Source organism: Leiobunum rupestre, chromosome 5 (assembly GCF_980474605.1).
Source record: "Leiobunum rupestre chromosome 5, qqLeiRupe1.1.hap1, whole genome shotgun sequence".
NCBI lineage: Eukaryota > Metazoa > Arthropoda > Arachnida > Opiliones > Sclerosomatidae > Leiobunum > Leiobunum rupestre.
Genome location: NC_143388.1, coordinates 19,443,614 through 19,457,384, shown reverse-complemented (window position 1 = coordinate 19,457,384; position 13,771 = coordinate 19,443,614).

Below are 13,771 nucleotides of genomic sequence, written 5' to 3'. Positions count from 1 at the left end.
TGAATATCGGCGTATTCAGCGTTAGAAAAATGTGCCATCAATATCGCGATTGTGGTTACAAAGTAAATAAGTTTCCCAAATAACCAGATATTTTATACTGATTTATTTGAAAAAAAGTTCAAAATACCTTAAAACATTTTTTATGATTGGCATGTAACCTGGAGGGAGATACAAATAATATTTCGACTGGTTTTACACAATAGTAGAACGATTGAATCTTTGAACTTCTAACCCAATAAGCGTTCTTGGAAGTGCCATATTAACTACAGAATGAATTAGACACACTTTAAAGCATAATTTTAGAAATATTATGACATTTGTATCCTTAATTTTGAAAATTAAAATCGTTCGTAACGACAAAATGTTTTTATTTTATTTGGAACCGTGTCAATAAAATTAAAATGGCTTTGTCTTCAAACTCATTTTACTTCTAAAAGGATATTAATGAACTTTCGCCACTCGTTATTAAAGTTTCTCGCCTCACGCATAAAAAACAATTTATAGTTTAATGAAAACAATTTGGTTCAAGGAAGAATATTGTTTGCCAGATTTAAGGCTGCGTCCGGTTTTTGGGGTAGTTTTTTGGGAGCCCATATCTCTGAAACGAAGCACTTTAGGACCCATGTTTATAAGACATTTTTTTACTCATAGAGACCCATAGAAGGTATATAGAAAGTTTCGGTACTCTTATCTGTAACACCCTGTATAGAAATATGATATATATATGATATATATACATATACGTAATAATCGAAACCGCGCTATTGGGAACTGCGCTATTTGGAACCGCGCTTTTGGGACACTGCGCTTTTGGGAAACCGCGCAATTGGGAACTGCGCTAACGGGAGCTGCGCTAATAGGCATTTACCGTTCATTTAGTCTCTGGGAGTAAGAATTAGAATAGTCACATAATAGCTCGGTTATTAACTGGTTTTCGTTTTTCGCCGATTGGCTCTAAGGATTAAATAATGGGGATATTATATCAATTTAGATTAAACACGTTCGCTATGGTAGATAATAACAAGGTTCTGGGTTTTTTAATGTCATTTAAAATAGGGCCCGGCTCACTTTTAAAACTACAATGTAACGATATTTGGTAATGCTTTATACTTTCCGTTTTATAAAAGAAGCCGATTAGTTAATATGAATACAATCCCTTATTGGGTATTATGTGTTAATAATTTGATGGTTAAATGAACTCAGCTGGACGTTTTAATAAAATTTCCTCTATAACATTTCAGTGAAATTTTCTTCAAATGTAAGTATTTTTTTATCTTAAAAGCAAAATATTTATAACTCAACACGTTTACACCGTTAAGTTTCAATTTATTTTTAAGATCCTGATTGACCACCACCAGCTAAATTTACTTGAGTAATAGCACAATATATGTGGTCAATGTACCTAGTATACGTATATTACACGATTCGGGCATTAATGTTTCGAAACATAATTTAATTTATCCTTGTTATTTCAATTTGCAAGAAATATATGAATGAAGACCAAACGTTTTCAATTTGATTCAACACCTATAAGTATTCAATAACAATAAATATTCGTTAAACGTCCCTTAAATATTAAAACGTAAAAAAATTAAGCGGTTTTTGTTCGAATAGGTAAAGATGACGACGGCGATCTACGTACTACTAATAGACTAAAACGTTTTTTATAGTACTTACATGTTTTTTACTTTGTATATATATATATATATATATATATATATATATATATATATATATATATATATATATATATATATATATATAAAGAACCAATCTGGTAAATACGTTCAGTTCTCTATAAACCTTTGTTTTATTAAGTTCATGTCTTAATTTATGCCAACGTCATAATTCTAACAGGTTATGGGTCCAGCGTTTAGCTTCGTATTATTCTGTAATTAGGGAATTATAGTTTAGCTTAGGTCCACGTCTACGCGTCTTCAAGGCATAGTAGCAGTACACGTGGCCCTCATGGCTTCGAATGGCGATCCAAAAGTGTTCATCACTTAGCTCAACAACTCTAGTTAATTATCAGCCTTGGAAATTTAAAGTTGCTCCTGGCTCGATACAACTTGTGGGAAGTGGTGGACACGGCCAAGCCCTCAACGAAACCACCAGCGGACTGGGATAATAGAGATCGTCAGGCACAATCAGTAGTTGCTCGCTCAGTGGAAGTGACTATCATCAATAAGAATTCGACTAGAGATATGTGGCTCACCTTGCAGAAACTACATGAACAAGCGAACATCACGAGCAAATTATTTCTTCTCAGAAGTTTCACAAGATGAAACTAAAAGGACAGACGATGCAACAACACATTACTGCCATTCTCGAAGTCGTGGAACGTCTCCGGGGGATCGGAGAAACTATGAAAGAAACGGACGTAGCTTGCAGGCTTTTATGTGGTCTTCCCGAATCGTACGACACGTCGATCACCGCCCTTGAAGTGCGCTCAGAAGTGGATCTCAATCTTGACTTCGTGAGAGCTAAATTAATCGACGAGTACACTCAAAGAAAGGAAAACTTGGACCAGGCAGAAGCAAACCTTGTTGAATCGGCATTGAACACGGCGCAGTACAAATCTAAGACTGAAACAACAGGCTGTTTTCATTGTGGAAAACCCGGTCATTATCGGCGAAATTGTCGACTTCTAAAAGGCCGGAAGTATCAAGGTCAATCTGGCGGTGGGAGGCAGACTCAAAGTCAATCTGGTGGTGACAGGCATTGTCAAGGTCAACCTAGTCGCGAAAAACAGAAGTCAAAGAGTGCCACGAGTTCAAAGAGCCACGAATTCACCGCTTTCAAGATAACGAAGCCTCAATCAAAGGGAAGCTCGCCAGCAGCGTGGTACGTTGATTCAGGAGCGACAAGTCACATGTGCAGCGACTGATCATTCTTTACAATTCTGGAATCCAAGAAAGAGAAAATATATTTAGGTGACAATTCCGAGATACATGCTGAGGGTGTTGGAGATGGCAGTTTACAATGTATCGGCCCTGAGGGAGATGTTCGAGAAATTCTTATCAAGGACTTTCTTTACGTACCATCTCTCGGTTGAAGTCTTTTATCTGTCCATAGACTGGCGAAGACGGGACACATGGTCATCTTCGAGGGTAATAAATGCACCATCAACGAAGGAAACAGAATTGTAGCTGTTGCTGAAATGGATGGCTTAATATATCGACTGAAGTATAAAAAGTGTGCGATAACCGCTATAAATCCTACGCACAAGGATTGTCTTCACCTATGGCACCGTAGACTTGGTCATCGAGATCCGGTAGCTGTAAAGAAATTGGAGGAAAACGATCTAGCCATCGGCATCAATTACGGAAATGTTCGGCAACCATGACTTGCGAATGCTGTATCAAAGAAAAAATGACGGCAACACAGTATCCGAAGGCCTCGGAATCCAAGAGTGATTGACCTATGTACCTGATTCATACAGATGTTTGTGGACCTATGCGATCTCCAACGCCTAGCGGGAACATATACGAACTAACATTCATTGATGATTATTCTCGATTTACTCATACGTATCTTATGAAGAGTAAAAGCGAGATGCTGACTCGATTTCAAGAATTCGTCGCCTTTACCAAAAATCAATTTCAAAGAGCGCCGACGAAAATGTGATCAGACAACGGTGGCGAATACTTTGGAAAAAACGTAGAAGCCTTTCTTAAAAGGGAAGGAATTCAGCATCAAAAGACGGTCCTGTACTCACCGAAGCAAAATGGCGTTGCTGACCGCAGGAACCGGAGTCTTGTGGAAATGGCGAAATGCATGCTTTTGGACTCGAAACTCGATGATCAATATTGGGGTGGAGCCATCATGACTGCCAATTACCTCCAAAATCGTCTTCCTACCGCCCCGTTGGATAAAACTCCGTATGAACAGTGGACTAGTTCATAGCCCAAGATTGGTCACGTTCGAATCTTTGGAAGCAAGTTTTATGCATCAGTTCCTAAGCCGAAGCAAACTAAGTGGGAAGACCGAGCTGTTGAAGGGATTCTAGTCGGCTATGGCGTGGCCTCGAAGGGTTACCGTATTCTCAATCCACACACTGGCAAGTTCTTCATGCACAGAAGCGTCAAGTTCAATGATAATTCATACGACAACGTAATGGTGACCACGACAGATCCAGATGATGACGTTAGCAATGCTGATCGACGTATCAATCGATTCGCTGGTCAATCAATTTGACGACCCGGTTTCCGAAGGAGAGTACGAAACCGCCTCAGAATCGGAAGAAACCACAACGGATAGAGGGTCTGAAGATGCCGGAAAGACTCAGTTAAGACGGTCAAAAAGGTCTAACAAGGGAATTCCACCACGGAGGCTACGACAGAACACTCGAGAGAACCATCAATTTGGGACGAGGTCATGGCCATGCCCAACAGCGAAAAATCCAAATGGACGGCGGCAGCTGAAGAAGAAATAAACTCCCTTGAAGAGCGAGATACCTGGAAATTAACTCGCTTACCTGAAGGACGAAAGGCTGTTGGTTGCAAATGGGTTTTTAAGACAAAATACAACCAACATGGGAAACTTCAAAAATAAAAAGCACGTCTCGTTGCGAAGGGGTATTCGCCAAAATTTGGTGAAGACTACGAAGCAACATTTGCACCTGTCGTTAAATATGACACTGTCACAATTCTTCTACGAATCGCCGCCGCAAAACGTATGCACATACGTCATGTCGATGTCAAAATGGCCTTCTTGCACGGGGACATCGAAGAAGATTTGTATATTTAACAACCACCTGGTTTCATACAGATTGGACAAGAAGAATTGGTATGCAAGCTCAAGCGAAGCATATATGGTCTCAAACAATCGGTGCGAGCGTGGAATCAAAAAGCTAACAAAGGCCTTCTCGACCATGGCTTCACGAAGAGCAAAGCGGATCCTTGTTTATACTGCAAAGAAGAGAAGAATGGCACCTGGATTTACATACTGGTATACGTCGACGATCTTCTGGTTGCTAATGAGAATGAAGATACAATAAATGACCTACAAATAAAGCTGAATCATAATTTCGAAATTAAAGACTTGGGCGAAATTTCTTACTACCTTGTAATCGAAGTTGAAAGAGCCAGCGACGGAAGTTTTAAAATTCACCAGGCATGTAAAATCAAACAAATGTTGGACGACTTCGGTATGATAGATGCCAAAACATCAAAAACGCCCATGGATCTCGAATATCCTAAGTTAAAAGGCGAGGAAGACCGCCTACCGAACAATACGCTCTATAGGAAAGCAATCTGAGTCCTCCTTCATATCACAACTGTAACCAAACCCGACATTACCAACGCTGTTGGTATCTCATGCAGAAGAGTGTCTAACCCAAGAGAACGTGACTGGACTGCAGAAAAGCGTGTCATTAGATACCTAAAGGGAACCATAGATCTAGCTCTACATATCTCATTTGATGAAAATCTCGCATTGGTTGGTTACGTCGACGCAGATTGGGCTGGAGACCATGCAGATCGCAAATCAACTAGTGGGTATCTCTTTCGCTACGGCAACATAACCATTCTATGATCCAGTCGAAAGCAGAGCACAGTAGCGCTGTCATCGACGGAAGCCAAACACATTGCCGCAGCCTGTGCCACGCAGGAGGTGATCTGGTTGCGACAACTACTACAAGAATTCATTTTCCCGTCAACCAAACCAACAGTCCTCTTTGAAGACAATTAAGGATGCATGAAGCTGAGCCTGTCCGAACGTACGAATGCAAGAACGAAACATATCGATGTCAAACATCACCTACTACGTGATATGCAAGAGAAAGGCATCTTTGACGTGAAGTATCGCCCTACAGAGAACATGGCTGCCGACCTGCTTACTAAACCATTACCGTAGACCAAATATGACCATCTTATGACAGAAGTTGGATTTATAAGTACAGGACGCCGTCGAGAAGGGGTGTTCGAATAGGTCAAGATGACGACGGCGATCTACGTACTACTAATAGACTAAAAACGTGTTTTTATAGTACTTACATGTTTTTTACTTGTATATATAGAACAAATATGGTAAATACGTGCAGTTCTCAATAAACCTTTGTTTTATTCAGTTCGTGTCTTAATTTATGCCAACGTCATAACTCTAACAGTTTTCAAATCACATTTCCAATTATAATATTTGTAAAGTAAATAAAAATTAATCTCAAACTCTTCATATGATCTTATGTACAGAACATTAAGTTGGAGTATACGCTTTTCCCCAACTCATTTTCTAAAATAATTAATTTTATTTATAAACCTTTAACAGTACGACCGGTTAGAGCAGTACTTTGGCTTGAATGCTTTGGATTATTACCCTTTATTTTAAAAATAATGCATTTTTATGAAATTTAAAAATTATACAATAAAAAGGTTTAACCAATAGTAAAACATTATATATTATATAAACTCTAACAAGATTTTAAGACTCTTGAATAGTGATTTATTTAACCGCAACTATGGTTTTAAAAAAGAAAATAAATAAAATTCTCTATTGCACAGTAAAATGATGTTTTACGGTTTGCTCTTGGCCGTATTAACTCCTGGACACGGAAAGCATCGATATACCGCCATATTCAAAGCGTCCTCCTAAAAACGTATTGCCCATCCTATCCAAGACAGCGGTTTCTTAAAACGGCGGTTTTTGTCAAGATAACGTTTTCTCAAAACAATATTTACCTAAAAATGATTGAAAATAAACCAAAGAAATTTAAGAACAGATTTCAGCCATACGTGGTCCCGAGGTAGAGCGTCGGTCTGCTGCCCAGGAAATCCGAATTTGAATCTCCGTTGGGAAAGGTTGGTTCAAATATATATGTTTCAATTAATTATCCAAATATGAATTGAAGATGGAAAATGTTATCAAATTAAAGGAATTCTGGCACAAAAAATATGAACTTCAGGGGTCATTTTAGCTTCAGAGATGGATTTCATTAGAAAATAGAAAATAAAAAGTGGAATCCTGTAAAATTGAAGCATTGGATATCCGCTGCCATTTTGTTTTTATTTTAAATTTTGCTATTTAATTTTAGTGCCTGCCTCCAAATGACCCCATTTTTAAAATATTGCTATTTAATTTCAGTGCCTGATACAAAAATGAGGTTATGTTATCTTAGGATTAGATTAGATTAAATAAGGTTAGGATAGGATAGGTCAGGTTTGGTTAAGTAAGCTTAGATCGGGTTAGGTCGGGTTGGGTGTTGTTAGGTTAATTTGCAACACTAACTGTCGGCAGAAACCATTAGGTAATGAAATTTAACGAAATTCATGAAAAATATATATTACAATAGGCCTATATTATAAGAGTAAAAATATAATGACTTCCCCCACTATAAAATTAAAATAATTGTTTCGCAACCATTTTTTTAATTAGCACTTTTAGTGCAATAGAGAACTTCCGCTATGACAAAGCGCCGTTTGAACAATTTGTTGTTTTGACAAAACGCTGTTTTGGCAAATGCTGATTAAAAAATGCTGTTTAGGCAAGCGCTGTAGTCCCTACAAATAGTGGCGTGACCCTAGAAAAATATTTTCCCACCAGCTCTAGGGTTAAAATGTTATTTCAACTATCAACTTTTTTAATTAATGTTGTGTTATTGTAAGGAAAAAAAACTATATTATAACTGTTTATTTAGCGGTCAAAATTTCGAATTCCATTTCACAGTTATTTTAAATATCGGATTACGGGGGAATGAAGCGGGGAAACGCGTTGCCCTCCCCCCCGACGCGCGCGTGCTTATGCGCGCACTCGTGTGTAACGAGCACAGGTGTTAATTAATTAGCCTAATTAGTCGACGTGTCAATCAACCTGTTCAAGGTCAATTAAAAAGGGTGAATATTAATTATTTGCCAAGGTAAAGTTTGTATTGCTTTACTAGGCGGATTACCGTTAGGGGTCATTGACCTCTTTTAGTGGATGAAGTCTACAAATAATTCGCATTTTGGCGGGAATTTAACATGTGTTCTGAAGACGGTTGCTGTTATTTAAGCGCGGAAAGTGTAAGTATCAATGAACAAGTGGAGGGGGTAAAGTTTTTATTGTTTTACTAGTATTTGGGTAAAGTTTGTATGGCTTAATTACCTGTCAACGGATAGGAAGCGTCTTTGCGGTTATGGACCTGAACAAATGATCTCTTTTAGTGGATGTTATATGGTTGAACTCTTAGCATTTTGGCGGGAAAATTATTTAACATGTGTTCTGTTTAGGTAATGTAAACGCCGCGTGCATAAATCATAAACTCTTAATTATGAATAAGGTTAATTATATGTTGACATGGATATTAAATTTTAGCCAAAATCGGCATATTTGATAGGGGTAAAGTGCGTATTGTTTTATTACCTGCCAAGACAGCAATGTTATTTTAGGAAGCGTCTTAGGCGTCAATCAACAAGTGGTTGAACTCTTAAAATTAGCATTTAGGCGGGTAAATCGGCATATTTGTATGGTTACCCAGCAAACACAAAAACGTCCTTTGGACATCCGATAGACGTCACACTCGGATCTTGCCTTCGTCCGTAGGACATCCCAAAATCCGGGGTTGACGTCGAATGGACGTTAAAGGATGTCCAAATTTCCGGTTTGTCTATAGCCGTAGTACATCCCGGGGACGAGTTTTCGGACGTCCAACGGCGATTACGGCGGTCGTCCCCTGGATGTCTTTCTATAAAACCTAGAGATGTTTTTAGGCCTTTAATTTGGTTCAGTCATGGCTCAAAAGGGATGAAACTAGGACGTTCATTGGATATCGTATTCTGAACAAATAATTTAAAAAGCCAAACTTTATATTAAAATTTTATTCAAAACATTAAAATACAAGATAATGGAAAAAATCCTGCAACAAGTGTACAATTTGATTGTAATAACACGAACTCTGCATAAAAATTAAGAATTTAAATTTATTATACAAGGTTATTAAATTTTTACGATAGGTTTTCGAAAGTTGGAAACATGAGTATTAGCAGTTAACATATAAATTACAAAACATATATAGTTATTTAATTTTTATATAACAAAATAAATTTCGAACTAAACTATTAAAAAATTAAATAACCTTCCTTATACAAATGTAAAAAAAGCAATAAAATTAGTTTTCAATCAGAAGCAAAATAAAACTAAGCCATTTAATACCATTCCTTAAAAAAAATTAGGACTATCGGAAGAAAAATGTACTCTAGAAATTGCTGGTTCTCGAAGCTTAATTTTAATATCTATCCAAATCTTACTTTTGTAATTACAATTTAACTATATAAAATATCACAGTATAAAATAAAGCTTTAGGTGAACCGTTCAGTGAGAGTAATGAATAATAAACTTTAAAAGTTAAATTGAAACATGTACAGGTCCAAAATGAACTTTAAAACAGCGAACCTTCCTTAAATTTCGGAGAATACACTGCTAATCTTAATTTTGGAATTCCAAATTCAATATATAAAATATAACAGTATTAAATAAAGCTTTAGGCGAACCGTTCAGTGAGAGTAATGAATAATAAACTTAAAAAGTTAAATTGAAACATGTACAGGTCCAAAATGAACTTTAAAAACAGCGAAACTTCCTTAACTTTCGGAGAATACACTGCAAGTCTTACTTTTGGAATTCCAAATTCAATATATAAAATATAACAGTATGAAATAAAGCTTTAGGCGAACCATTCAGTGAGAGTAATGAATAATAAACTTAAAAAGTTAAATTGAAACATTATAACGATTAGGTAATCTTTTGGTCCAATTTCTATTAAATTCTTAACAAAATTCATTAAACACAAAAAAGTAGCTCATTGTTAACCTTTAATAACGCTCAGAAAAATATAATCATTCAAAACTCCCGCGCGGAAACTATATCAAAGTAATTATGTAGCGCCACCACGTGGAGAACTATAAATCAAACCGGGTAAAAAAATATAATCTCTTTAACTTTTCGAACTTTAGTCAAATCGCGACGGGGCAACAAAAACACAAAATAAAAGTATATCAAGCCGTGCCGTCCAAATAGAGAAGATAGTCTTTTCTTAGTTCTCGGCTGTGAGACGAACTACTACAGGACGGGGTCCTGGTGTCGGCCAAAAGTTATGCGGTAAAACTTTGCGGGTTTTAATTAGTATGTACGGTCTTCGTCCGAGAAACGAGATAAATTGTGTTTCGCGTTGGAACGTGAATGAATGGACTTAATTATATGAACTGTGCGTGTTTAAGACTGGAAGTAATTGTGATCTCACTCAAGTGAGCCTGCAAATTAACTGTAAGATAAAATTGACTATTGTTATTTTTTTTTAATTGGATTAACCTAAATTATACCCTTGAGATTACCAACTCAACCTGTGAGGCTAGTTTAGTAGATTGTAAGTAACTAGTAGCGAACAGCTCTCAGTTGTTAATCAAGACAGCATTCATATTTGGGTAGATTGCAATTAGTTTGAATATCGTATAATTTATGATACATTTAATCAAGTGTAAATGTGTTGGGTTTTTTGTCGAAAGTTAAATCTAAATGTTTGAATAAAAATAAACATTTATAATTTTGAATAATTCTGGTTACCATTTTCTTATCACTCGCCCACGACATTACAGTTCTGGCAATCCCGAATCAATAAATTTCGATGTAACGACGACGAGAATTTGTTCTCGTAAATTTATCGCGCGGCCATAGGGAATATTTTTAACAAAATTAGATAAACTATCATTTCATTACAATCGGCCCGATTCCGTTAAAAATATAAACCAAACAGTGAACGGTCGTTATAACATGTACAGGTCCAAAATGAACTTTAAAAACAGCGAACTTTCCTTAACTTTCGGAGAATACTCTACAAATCTTACTTTTGGAATTCCAAATTCAATATATAAAATATAACAGTATGAAATAAAGCTTTAGGTGAAAAACTCAGTGGGAGTAATGAATAATAAACTTGAAAATTTAAATTGAAACATGTACACTCTGTTTGAAAAGTCTTCGACAGCTGAAATTTTTGCTATCTTTTTAATTCTGCTAGAAAACTATAATAGATAGCTCGATGAAACCAATTGCAACTTTTATTTATTTTCTAATATCTTTGGTTATTTATCGGTTTCGTCCGCCAAAAATTAATAGTTTGGCGGGAACCGTCAAAACTCATTTTGACACCTTTTCAAAATATTGGTTCTACGGCACTGACTCGCGCGTTTTTGAATTCACAGTGGTCGGTTCATATTTAGAAAGTGGAAAAATTATCCCTCTACAATCAACGGTTGAGAAGTTATCGCGTTTCCAAACTTTCGTCGAAACTAGGAAACACCTAAAATGCATCAAGCGATTATAAATAACGCAACTTCGACGAAAATTTGGAAACGCGATAACTTCTCAACCGTTGGTTGTAGAGGGATAATTGTTCCACTTTCTAATTATGAACCGACCACTGTGAATTCAAAAACGCGCGAGTCAGTGCCGTAGAACCAATATTTAAAAAGTTGTCAAAAATGAGTTTTGACGGTTCCCGCCAAACTATTAATTTTTGGCGGACGAAACCGATAAATAACGAAAGATATTGGAAAATAAATAAAAGTTGCAATTGGTTTCATCGAGCTATCTATTATAGTTTTCTAGCATAATTAAAAAGAGGGCAAAAATTTCAGCTGTCGAAGACTTTTCAAACAGAGTGTACAGGTCCAAAATGAACTTTAAAAACAGCGAACCTCCTTAACTTTCGGAGAATACACTACAAATCTTACTTTTGGAATTACAAATTCAATATATAAAATATAACGGATTTTCATATTATCACGTACCTAAGTCTAGATGACTTGGACCTTTGGTATTAGCTGATATTATTATGACATTGTAAATGCATCATGTATTAATTTTATATTACCGGGACTTAACCTTTAATAAGGACGCGCGGGAAACATTGTTTACATATTACGGGGTAAAGTTTGTAGGTAGCCTGGCCATCGTGAATAATAAGCCTTAGGGAACTATAATTTATGAATTGTAAACTGTGTATTCAAGGTTATTTTTGGGGTAAAGTTTGTCAAGAAATTAGAGATTTTATTTTTTTAAAGGCCATCTTTTTAATGGATATTTCAAGTATTTTTAACATAGTCAATACGTTAATGACTTCTTACATAACGGAGTAAAGATAGTATATCCTGTCGTCCGTTAGGAAGCGTCTTTGGGGTCATCTCACGTAAACAATAGTTCAAGCTCAATTGAAAAGGGTGAATTACATATCAAGCGTGGCCAAAAGAGATTTCAATAACTCAGGTTTCGGCGTGTGTAACAAGTTTTCCCTATATGGTTCGATCAAAAAGCCGCGTCACGTGATCATCTGATTTACGGTTATTGAAAGGGGTCTTCCATAAAGATTGCTGGTGAAAGTTTATTAGTTTGTCAATCACGCAATGCATTTTTTAGGTTTAAACGTCGCTATCTATGGATATTTTCACTCGGATACATGATTACCTGATGTGAAAACTGTACAAGTTTCAATATTTGGTTAAGTTGCCCCAAACAGGGGAAACTTTATTCGTGTAAAGTTAATCTAACAATGCCTCACGTTCATAAATCATTTACGTATACATTTTTGTATACTGTCTAGGGAGAATGATAGGAAATTAACAAACTATCATTTTTAATATTACCACTTGTATAATGAACTAAGGTAGTGCCTTGGAGTCCAGTTGCGTTGGAGACGTGTTAGATATTTTTTAAATGTAGAAAAATAATTACTTCTGAGGGGGAATGCGTCGGCGTTTTAATAATTATCAATTACTTGTAAAAGTATATTAACATCGTCTTTTTAGACTTCTTAAGAGTACATAACTCGGTAAATTACTTGTCAAGCGTGACCATCTTAGTTATTTTTACGCCATATTTACTTTAGATCATGTTCAAGCTTGTTTTTAAAAAAAGTTGTTGCTAACGGATTTTTATATTAACACGTACCTAAGGCTAGATGACTTGGGCCTTTGGTATTAACTGATTATTATTATGACATTGTAAATGCTTCATGTATTATTTTTATATTACCGGTACTTAACCTTTAATGAGGCCGCGTTTTAAACATTGTTTACACATAACGGGGTAAAGTTTTTATTGCCAACCCTAGCAATCGTAAATAATAAGCCTTAGGAAACTAAAGTTTATGAATTGTAAACTGTGTATTCAAGGTTATTTTGCGAGAATATTTGTTCAGGGTAAAGTTTGTAGGGAGTGCGTACTATACGTTTTGGTGACCATCTTTATAACGGATTTCAAAAACAGAATTTGTTTCGGCATCGTCATTTTAAGTTCAAATGAAACAAGTTGTCCCTATATTACGAATAAGCTTGGTACGTCAGGTATTATTAACAACGTTTGCAGCTCTGGCCTTATAAATGTTTGACAGTAAACAATGTCTTTACGTACAAAATTCGTATACATTTTCTTCAAAATATCAGTTTACGCGTACAATTTAATATTACCTCTTAGGATTAGCCAAAACTTTAAGGTGGAGTACCAGACTTTTGTTATTATTTGCTATTAACGATTCTTTATAAATCCGTGTAAATATAATGCATTTATACAAATTATAGTATTAAGAACTTATGTATATTGAACACATTGCCACTATACGAAATATTTACATGAATTAAACAAGGTCAGTTCGCGCTCCTGAAATTTAAATAATAAAAGTAATAAGTCTTTAATAGTAAGGGTAAAGTTTGTAGGGTAGGTGTTGATATAAAAAAACCGTTACAAATAATTACACATGTGTTAAAGAAGTTCCTAAGCGTCCCGCTAGGGGATTTTTGTTTATTAC